Here is an 11,576-nt window from a genome sequence, read left to right on the forward strand (position 1 = left end):
TGGTAAACTGATGACTTGAAAGAGGGGCACAAAGTGATAAGACACATACATATAAAAAGTTATCTACCAAACATCAAAATGGGTGGACTCCAGAAGGCATACTCAGGTCACTAGGCAAGTTCCCCTTCAAGAAAATGGAAGCACCAAAGGCATGCTGGGCTACAGGTACAATTGACTTAGGCTCCCTCACTCAACTATCCTGATAGCTGCTGTGCAGTTTCTGGAAAATAAAACTGAAGACCTCAGAACAAGATTTCTGTACCAGAGGGACATCGGGAACTGCTGTATACTGTATTTTGTTTCACAGAAACATGGTTCACCTGTACCATTTCAGATGAAGTGTTACAAGCCAAGGGGTTCATTATTCTCTACAAAGACAGGACATCTGAGTCTGTTAAAGCTAGAAGAGATGGAGTATGTGTTATCATAGTGCACGGACATGGCAATTCTGTCTCAGCCTTGCTTACCTGACCTGGTCAGGACTGATTAACCAGCCCCTGTAGCATCCAAGACAGCCTCAAGGAGTGGTGCCTTAGGAAGGTGGTGCCCATCATTAAGGATCTCCATCACCCAGGACATGGCCTCTTCACACTGGTAGGAGATACAGAAGCCTGAAGGTACACATTCAGTGATTCAGGAACAGCTTCTTGCCCTCTGCTATCCGATTCCTGAACTCACGGACACGACCTCACAACCTTTTTTATTTCTGTTATTTTGCACTATTTATTTTAACCACTATTAAATATATATATATATATATTTAATGATTGTTTCTCTATATTTATTTATCACGTATTGCATTGAACTGCTGCTGTAAAGTTAACAAATTTCACTACGTATGCCGGCGATATTAAACCTGATCCTGATTCTGATTCTGGAGTATCTAGCAATCAAGTCTCATCCGTTTTACCTGCCGAGGGAGTTCACTGCCTTTACCTGGTGTACCTTTCATCTCTAGCCAATGTCAGGAAGGAAATGGAGAAGGTGAGCACTATAATGGCGTCTGGTATGGAGGGGGCCACTGCACAGGATCAGAATAAGCTGCAGAATTTTGCGAACTCAGCCAGCACCATCATGGACACGAGCTCCTCAGCACCGAGGACATCTTCAAAAGGTGATGTCTCAAATCAACAAGTTTCACAACATATGGCAGAGATATTAAACCTGATTCTGATACTTCAAGTGGATAGCCTAAGACATTTCTCCAGAGTGGATACGGCTGATAACATGAGGGCATAATTTTGAGGTGATTGGAGGAAATATATGGGGGATGCCCAAGGTAGAAAGCTTGCACAGAGAAGCTTGTCCTGACGAAGGGTCTCGGCCTGAAACGTCGACTGCACCTCTTCCTACAGATGCTGCCTGGCCTGCTGCGTTCACCAGCAACTTTGATGTGTGTTGCTTGAATTTCCAGCATCTGCAGAATTCCTGTTGTTTGCACAGAGAATGGTGGATGTGTGCAACAGTGGTTGTAGAGGCAGGTACATTAGGGATATTTAGAGCCACTTAAAAGCCTCTTCATTAGGCACATGGATGAAAAGAAAATGGAGGGTTATTAGGGTCAAATTAATCACAGAATAGCCTAAAAGTCTGATGCAACAGCGTTGGCTATAGGGCCTGTACTGTTCTATAATGTTCTGTGTTTAAAAGATTCGCTGTTCAATTTCCGAACCTAGACAAGATTTTTTAACATTGTGGGGACCTTTTTTGAATTATTTTCGTAATCTTTGATTTGCTATCAAGCACAGATGTCGGCAAATAATATGTTCTACTATATATTAACGATCTTTTCCTTTTTAAATTTAATTTTATATGGATATGGGGTAATTACACCTTATCTGTAATTTCATTATATTATAATCGATATGTATTATATATTCTACTGTACTCTGTGTTCTTTTATGTAAGAAATTAAGAAAAATATTGGAGAGAAAATCGGTAATTGGTTCCATGTGATAAACCGGTCACTTGGTTTATTACTGTCACGTTAACTGAGATACAGTGAAAAGCTTGTCTAGCAAATGTTTCATACAGGTCAATTCATTACACAGAACACTAAGTTTTGTTTATTATATGCTGTGTCGTATATCGTGGTTGATCATGGTCTTTCCATGACCATGATTGTTCTTGGCAAATTTTTCTACAGAAGTATTTGCCCTTACCTTCTGCTGGGCAGTGACTTTACAAGACAGGTGACCCCAGCCATTATCAATACTCTCCAGAGATTGTCTGCCTGGCGTCAGTGGTTGCATAACCAGGACTTGTGATATGCACCACCTGCTCATACGACCATCTACCAGCTACTCCCATTGTTTCACGTGACTATGGTTGGGGGCTAAGCAGGTGCTACACCTTGCCCAAGGGTAACCTGCAGGCTAGCGGAGGGAACAAGAGCCCTATACCACCTTTGGCAGAGATGTACTTCCACCCCGATACCCAAGGTATAAGGTAAAACATCTTATTGTACCAGGGAAACAATTCAGTGGGATAGAGTATGTTTTTAAGTCTTCAGGCTTTTGTATCTTCTATCCGAATGACGAGGGCAGGTAAACGAAAAAGTACAAGGTTGAATGATACACTTTATTAGGGAGAGGGGAAGTGAGGGAGTTTCGGGGCTGGATGGGCCTTTGATTCTGCAGACCGAGAGAGTCCATGGAGGGGAGGCTGGCTGCTGTGATGTGCTGAGCTGTGTCCACAGCTCTCAACCGTCTCTTGTGGTCACGGACAGAACAGTTTCCATACCATGCTATGGTGCACCGGATTGGATGCTTTCTTGTGTGCAGCAATAAAAAATGGTGCTGGTCAAAGGGGACGTGCCAAATTTCCTCAGATGGATAAAAACGACTTAGGGCAAATGGGTCTGGTTTGTCTGGGCATCTGGTCAGCATGGGGAAGTTGGGCAGAATGGCCTTTATCCCTTGCAATATGATTCCGCGACAAAGATGCGTTTTTCACAAATGTTTGGTGTTTTTATAGTGCCTAGTCCACCTCCAGGGAATGATCTGATTGAAAGTGTATTTCAGAAATACACTTTTAATGACTGTTTACTGATTTTGTCCAAATGCAGGGCAGAAGTTAAACAACATAGACCCATTTCTTTGCGCCACACACTCACGTTCCAGAGAAAGTGAAGCATAATGAAGATTTCCAGTAAATCACAGGGAAATGCCTGATATATAGCCCTGTATAACCACTTGGGAATAATTAAGACCTAATGTTTGCTGATCTGGAAGAGGATGGCTCAGTTTTCCTTCAGTAGATTGTGAGGATTTATTCATTAGTCTGACTTTGCAGATATGACAGTGGTGCTTTTCCAGTGCCTACTGTCGATATACTAGATTTTCACTCTCATTCTCGGAAGGCAGGGATTATTGACCATTATCTCATTAGTTCAGTTCGGTCTGTGGTTGCCAAACTTTGTAATACCATGGACCCTACCAACAACCAAGGGGTCTGTGGACCCCAGGTTGGAACCCCTGAGCTCAGTGCTTCTCAATGAATTAACGTGCAGAATGATCCATAACGTTAAAGTCTTATGAATGAAATTTCCATAATGGACATAGAACAATACAGCACAGTGCTATGACCTTTGGCCCATAATGTCGTGGCAGCCTTTCAAACTTCTCCAGGTTCATTCCAACGCTTCCATCCCACCATTTTTCCTGCATCATGTGGCAGATACTAGGAGTCTCTTAAATGTTTCTAACGTACATACAGTACTGTGCAAAAGTCTTAGTCACGTATGTCGCTAGGTGCCTAAGATTTTGCACAGTGCTGTATTTGACAAAGTAGAGCGGAGAGCGAGTTTGTAAATCTGGCAGGAGCAAAGGATGTTGGGAATGGTGAGGGTGGAGCATCATGGGACGGGTGGCAGAGAAGGAGTGGGGGTGGCATGGGTTTAGACACACCCAGCCCTGAGACACCAGGTAAGGTCACTTAATTCCAAACAATTGGTTTATTGTTCATTATAGAACATCTTTGGTCCTTTCCATCTTCTTTTCCCAACCATGATTTTCCTCTCCTTGCCTCCTTCCACTCTCAGTCCACAACAGAGACCCCTATCAGAATCAGATTTTTCATCACTCACATATGTCATGATTTGTTTTGGGGGGGAGGGGCAGCAGTACAGTGCAATGCATTGCAATACATTAAATCACTGCAGTACTGTGCAGAAGGCTTAAGCACCCTAGCTACAGATATGTGCCTAAGACTTTGTACAGAACTGTAGGTACATTAGAAACATTTAATAGACTCTTTATCTACCACATGGACGAAAGAAAAATGTATCTGCTTTATCACTCCTGGCAGTGCATTCCATGCATCCATCCCTGTGTAAAAAAAATATTCTGACAGCCCCCCATGCATTTCTTCAATCACGTTAAAATTATGCACCCACTTGTGTTAGCTATTTCCGCCCTGGGAAAAAGTCTCTGGCTGTCCACTCTATTTATGCCTCTCATCATCTTGTACACCTCTATCAAGTCACCTCTCACCCTCCTTCGCTCCAGAGAGAAAAGCTCTAACTCACTCAACCTATCCTCACAGGGCATGCTCTCTAATCCAGGCAGCATCCTGGTAAATCTCCTCTGTACCCTCTCTAAAACTCCAACAGATTTTGAATCTGTTTTTCTTGATCCAGAAGAAACTCTTGACAGAAGCAGTTTTATTCAACAATGTACAGTAATATTCACACAGAAGGAATTAATGCACGTGTTCCCCTAACCCTTAGTGCTAGACAGCTGAGTAATTGCCTCAATAGCAGAGAATTTCTTAGTAAATAGACATGACCATATACTGCAGATGAAGATTTATTGTTATTTGAAAATGAGAGGAGTAATAATACATATTAAAGTAAATTAAACCTATGTGTTTCCAACAGCAAACGTAGAAAAGTGAGAGAAAAGTACAGTACAGGAACAGGCCCCCGAGCCCATCTAGTCCATGCTGAGCTCTTTAAATTGTCTATTCCCATTGACCTGCACTGGGACCATAACCCTAACATTCATGTACCTATCCAAATTTCTCTTAAATGTTGAAATCAAGCTTGCATGCACCGCTTACACTGACAGCTCATTCCACACTCTCACGACCCTCTAAGTGAAGAAATTTCCCCTAAGTTCCCCTTAAAATTTTCACATTTCCCCCTTAATCCATGACCTCTGTTTGTAGTCCCACCCAACCTCAGTGGAAAACCCTGCCTGCATTTACCCTACCTATACTGCTCATTATTTTGTACACTGCTATCAAAGTTCCTCTCTATCCTAACCTATTCAATCTTTTCCTATAACTCAAGTTGTCCAGACCTGACAACATCCTTGTAACACACACAAAAAATGCTGGTGAATGCAGCAGGCCAGGCAGCATCTCTAGGAAGAGGTACAGTTGGTGTTTCGGGCCGAGACCATTCATCAGGACTAACTGAAGGAAGAGATAGTAAGAGATTTGAAAGTTGGAGGAGGAGGGGGAGATCCAAAATGATAGGAGAAGACAGGAGGGGGAGGGATGGAGCCAAGAGCTGGACAGTTGATTGCCAACAAAGGGATACGAGGCTGGAGAAAGGAGAGGATCATGGGACAGCATGGGACAGGAAGCCTAGGGGGAAAGAAGAGGGGGGGAACCCAGAGGATGGGCAAGGAGTTATAGTGAGTGGGACAGAGGGAGAAAAAAAAAAGCATAAATAAATAAATAAATAAACAAACAACAAACAAATAAATAAATAAGGGATAGGGTACGAAGGGGAGGTGGGGCATTAACGGAAGTTAGAGAAGTCGATGTTCATGCCATCAGGTTGGAGGCTACCCAGACGGAATATAAGGTGTTGCTCCTCCAACCTGAGTGTGGCTTCATCTTGACAGCAGTGGCCACTGGGAGATCCTGCTTTCTCTGGCGGACAGAGCGTAGGTGTTCAGCAAAGCGGTCTCCCAGTTTGCGTCGGGTCTCGCCAATATATAGAAGGCTGGACTGGGAGCACTGGACGCAGTATATCACCCCAGCCGACTCACAGGTGAAGTATCGCCTCACCTGGAAGGACTGTCTGGGGCCCTGAATGGTGGTAAGGGAGGAAGTGTAAGGGCATGTCAAGCACTTGTTCCGCTTACAAGGATAAGTGCCGGGAGGGAGATCGGTGGGAAGGGATGGGGGGGACAAATGGACAAGGGAGTCACGTAGGCAGCGATCCCTGTGGAAAGCAGAAAGGGCGGGAGGGAAAGATGTGCTTAGTGGTGGGATCCCGTTGGAGGTGGCGAACGTTACAGAGAATTATATGTTGGACTCGGAGACTGGTGAGGTGGTAGGTGGAACATCCCTGTAAATTTTCTCTGTACTTTTTCAACATTATTTAGATCTGACCAAAACTGCACACAATACTCCGAATTAGGCCTCACCAACATCTTTTTCAACTTTCCAACTTGAACAGAACATCCATCTCCTGTACTCAGTACTTTGATTTATGAAAGCCAATCTGCCAAAAGCTTTCCTTACAACCCTATCTACCTGTGACGCCACTTTCAATGAATTATGGAGCTCTATTGTCCAATCCCTTTGTTCTACCAAACTTCAGTCAATAATTTTCTTGTTGCATTCTTAGCGCAATGTAAAAAGGAAAGATTAATCCAAAACACAAGGTATTCTTCAGATGCTGGAAATCTAGAGCAACACACGTAAAATGCTGGAAGAGCTCAGCAGTTCAGGCAGCATCTCTGAAGATGAATAAATAGCTGACATTTCAGGCGGAGACCCTTCGACAGGATCAAGAAACTAATCCAGAACTATTTAAATCATAGAGTTTACTTGTTTATTAACAACTACAAAGTCTTAGATAATTCATTTGCCACTGACAGCAAACAGAAAAAAATAGGTAATTGTCTAGTTAAAATGTAAATTGCATGATGTACATGCTCTTTAGATTAATATGTTGACTAGGTATGCTCTTGTCTCTATGCTGCTGTGTTCTCACAGGAACGTTGTAGATGTTTCATGGGACAAGTGTAGTTTTGAGATGGTGAAAGTTGTTTTCCAAACAAGGTGAGTTGCTGCTCTCTGCTGGTGTGTCTCACAGATACGGGTTCTGATGAAATACTGCTCATCTACTGTCCTCTAGTGTTGAAAGAATATGCAACGAAAATACTCAACTGGAACCACTGCTGATCAACTGTTGTAGATTAAGATTCAGATTCAGATTATGATCAGCTGTTATAGATTAAGATTCAGATTCAGATTTATTGGTCGAAGAAGGAGTCTGAGAGTCTGAGTGGGAGTGCTGAGAAAGACATTTTTGAAATTTTCGTTATTTTTTTTCTCCAACGGCGTTCTGAGAGGCGGGACTGCACAGGCGTGTGACGTCGGGCTGTGCAGTGCGGCAGATTTAAAAGGGCAGACATCCTGCTTCGGGTTTGATTCGAAGAAGGAGTCTGAGAGTCTGAGTGGGAGTGCCGAGAAAGACATTTTTGAAATTTTCGTTATTTTTTTTCTCCAACGGCGTTCTGAGAGGCGGGACTGCGCAGGCGTGTGACGTCGGGCTGTGCAGTGCGGCAGATTTAAAAGGAACAGAGCCTCATAGAGCGGGCAGCGTAGTTTGCGGGCTGCGGAGTGAGCCGGGAGCAGAGCGAAGACTTAAGGGCTTCGGCTCAACGGGCTTAGGCGGAAACAGGCGAGGAAGGTTTGGCATTCATTTTCTGTTGTTATTTGAGGAGAGGGGCAGTATGAGTGTGAGGGCAGTTTGCTGTTCTCGGTGTCGGATGTGGGAGGCCCTGGAGTCTCCAAGCCTCTCGGACGTCTACATCTGCACCAAGTGCATCGAGATGCAGCTCCTAAGGGACCGCGTTACGGAACTGGAGCTGCAGCTCGATGACCTTTGTCTGGTCAGGGAGAGTGAGGAGGTGATAGAGAGGAGTTGCAGGCAGGTGGTCACGCCGGGGCCACGGGAGGCAGACAAGTGGGTAACGGTTAGGAGGGGGAAGGGGAAAAGTCAGGTAATAGGGAGTACCCCGGTGGCTGTGCCCCTTAACAACAGGTACTCCTGTTTGAGTACTGTTGGGGGGGACAGCTTACCCGGAGGAAGCGATAGTGGCCGTGCCTCCGGCACAGAGTCTGGCCCTGTAGCTCAGAAGGGTAGGGAAAGGAAGAGGAGGGCAGTTGTGATAGGGGACTCGATAGTAAGGGGGTCAGATAGGCGATTCTGTGGACGCAGTCCAGAGACCCGGATGGTAGTTTGCCTCCCTGGTGCCAGGGTCCGGGATATTTCTGATCGTGTCCAAGATATCCTGAAGTGGGAGGGTGAGGAGCCAGAGGTCGTGGTACATATAGGTACCAATGACATAGGTAGGAAAAGGGATGAGGTCCTGAAAGGAGAATATAGGGAGCTAGGAAGGGAGTTGAGAAAAAGGACCGCAAAGGTAGTAATCTCGGGATTACTGCCTGTGCCACGCGACAGTGAGAGTAGGAATGCGATGAGGTGGAGGATAAATGCGTGGCTGAGGGATTGGAGCAGGGAGCAGGGATTCAAGTTTTTGGACCATTGGGACCTCTTTTGGTGCAGGCATGACCTGTACAAAAAGGACGGGTTACACTTGAATCCTAGGGGAACAATATCCTGGCAGGGAGATTAGCGAGGGCTACTGAGGTGACTTTAAACTAGAATGGTTGGGGGGGTGGGAATCAAATTAAAGAGGCTAGGCGTGAGGAGGTTAGTTCACAAGAGGGGGATGGGAACCAGTGCAGAGAGACAGAGGGGTGTAAAGTGAAGGTAGAAGCAAAAAGTACTAAGGAGAAAAGTAAAAGTGGCAGGCCGACAAATCCAGGGCAAGCATCAAAAAGGGCCACTTTTCAACATAATTGTATAAGGGCTAAGAGAGTTGTAAAAGAGCGCCTGAAGGCTTTGTGTGTCAATGCAAGGAGCATTCGTAATAAGGTGGATGAATTGAAAGTGCAGATTGTTATTAATGATTATGATATAGTTGGGATCACAGAGACATGGCTCCAGGGTGACCAGGGATGGGAGCTCAACGTTCAGGGATATTCAATATTCAGGAGGGATAGACATGAAGGAAGGGGAGGTGGGGTGGCGTTTCTGGTTAAAGAAGAGATTAACGCAATAGAAAGGAAGGACATAAGCCGGGAAGATGTGGAATCGATATGGGTAGAGCTGTGTAACACTAAGGGGCAGAAGACGCTGGTGGGAGTTGTGTACAGGCCACCTAACAGTAGTAGTGAGGTCGGAGATGGTATTAAACAGGAAATTAGAAATGTGTGCAATAAAGGAACAGCAGTTATAATGGGTGACTTCAATCTACATGTAGATTGGGTGAACCAAATTGGTAAAGGTGCTGAGGAAGAGGATTTCTTGGAATGTATGCGGGATGGTTTTTTGAACCAACATGTCGAGGAACCAACTAGAGAGCAGGCTATTCTGGACTAGGTTTTGAGCAATGAGGAAGGGTTAATTAGCGATCTTGTCGTGAGAGGCCCCTTGGGTAAGAGTGACCATAATATGGTGGAATTCTTCATTAAGATGGAGAGTGACATAGTTAATTCAGAAACAAAGGTTCTGAACTTAAAGAGGGGTAACTTTGAAGGTATGAGACATGAATTAGCTAAGATAGACTGGCAAATGACACTTAAAGGATTGACGGTGGATATGCAATGGCAAGCATTTAAAGGTTGCATGGATGAACTACAACAATTGTTCATCCCAGTTTGGCAAAAGAATAAATCAAGGAAGGTAGTGCACCCGTGGTTGACAAGAGAAATTAGGGATAGTATCAATTCCAAAGAAGAAGCATACAAATTAGCCAGAGAAAGTGGCTCACCTGAGGACTGGGAGAAATTCAGAGTTCAGCAGAGGAGGACAAAGGGCTTAATTAGGAAGGGGAAAAAAGATTATGAGAGAAAACTGGCAGGGAACATAAAAACGGACTGTAAAAGCTTTTATAGATATGTAAAAAGGAAAAGACTGGTAAAGACAAATGTAGGTCCCCTGCAGACAGAAACAGGTGAATTGATTATGGGGAGCAAGGACATGGCAGACCAATTGAATAATTACTTTGGTTCTGTCTTCACTAAGGAGGACATAAATAATCTTCCAGAAATAGTAGGGGACAGAGGGTCCAGTGAGATGGAGGAACTGAGCGAAATACATGTTAGTAGGGAAGTGGTGTTAGGTAAATTGAAGGGATTGAAGGCAGATAAATCCCCAGGGCCAGATGATCTGCATCCTAGAGTGCTTAAGGAAGTAGCCCAAGAAATAGTGGATGCATTAGTGATAATTTTTCAAAACTCATTAGATTCTGGACTACTTCCTGAGGATTGGAGGGTGGCTAATGTAACTCCACTTTTTAAAAAAGGAGGGAGAGAGAAACCGGGGAATTATAGATCGGTTAGCCTAACGTCGGTGGTGGGGAAACTGCTGGAGTCAGTTATCAAGGATGTGATAACAGCACATTTGGAAAGCGGTGAAATCATCGGACAAAGTCGGCATGGATTTGTGAAAGGAAAATCATGTCTGACGAATCTCATAGAATTTTTTGAGGATGTAACTAGTAGAGTGGATAGGGGAGAACCAGTGGATGTGGTATATTTGGATTTTCAAAAGGCTTTTGACAAGGTCCCACACAGGAGATTAGTGTGCAAACTTAAAGCACACGGTATTGGGGGTAAGGTATTGGTGTGGGTGGAGAATTGGTTAGCAGACAGGAAGCAAAGAGTGGGAATAAATGGGACCTTTTCAGAATGGCAGGCAGTGACTAGTGGGGTACCGCAAGGCTCAGTGCTGGGACCCCAGTTGTTTACAATATATATTAATGACTTGGATGAGGGAATTAAATGCAGCATCTCCAAGTTTGCGGATGACACGAAGCTGGGTGGCAGTGTTAGCTGTCAGGAGGATGCTAAGAGGATGCAGGGTGACTTGGATAGGTTGGGTGAGTGGGCAAATTCATGGCAGATGCAATTTAATGTGGATAAATGTAAAGTTGTCCACTTTGGTGGCGAAAATAGGAAAACAGATTATTATCTGAATGGTGGCCGATTAGGAAAAGGGGAGGTGCAACGAGACCTGGGTGTCATTATACACCAGTCATTGAAAGTGGGCATGCAGGTACAGCAGGCGGTGAAAAAGGCGAATGGTATGCTGGCATTTATAGCGAGAGGATTTGAGTACGGGAGCAGGGAGGTACTACTGCAGTTGTACAAGGCCTTGGTAAGACCACACCTGGAGTATTGTGTGCAGTTTTGGTCCCCTAATCTGAGGAAAGACATCCTTGCCATAGAGGGAGTACAAAGAAGGTTCACCAGATTGATTCCTGGGATGGCAGGAAGAAAGACTGGATGAACTGGGCTTGTACTCGTTGGAATTTAGAAGATTGAGGGGGGATCTGATTGAAACATATAAAATCCTAAATGGATTGGACAGGCTAGATGCAGGAAGATTGTTCCCGATGTTGGGGAAGTCCAGAACGAGGGGCCACAGTTTGAGGATAGAGGGGAAGCCTTTTAGGACCGAGATTAGGAAAAACTTCTTCACACAGAGAGTGGTGAATCTGTGGAATTCTCTGCCACAGGAAACAGTTGAAGCCAGTTCA

The sequence above is a fragment of the Mobula birostris genome, chromosome 2 (genome assembly GCF_030028105.1).
Source record: "Mobula birostris isolate sMobBir1 chromosome 2, sMobBir1.hap1, whole genome shotgun sequence".
In the NCBI taxonomy this organism is placed as follows: domain Eukaryota; kingdom Metazoa; phylum Chordata; class Chondrichthyes; order Myliobatiformes; family Myliobatidae; genus Mobula; species Mobula birostris.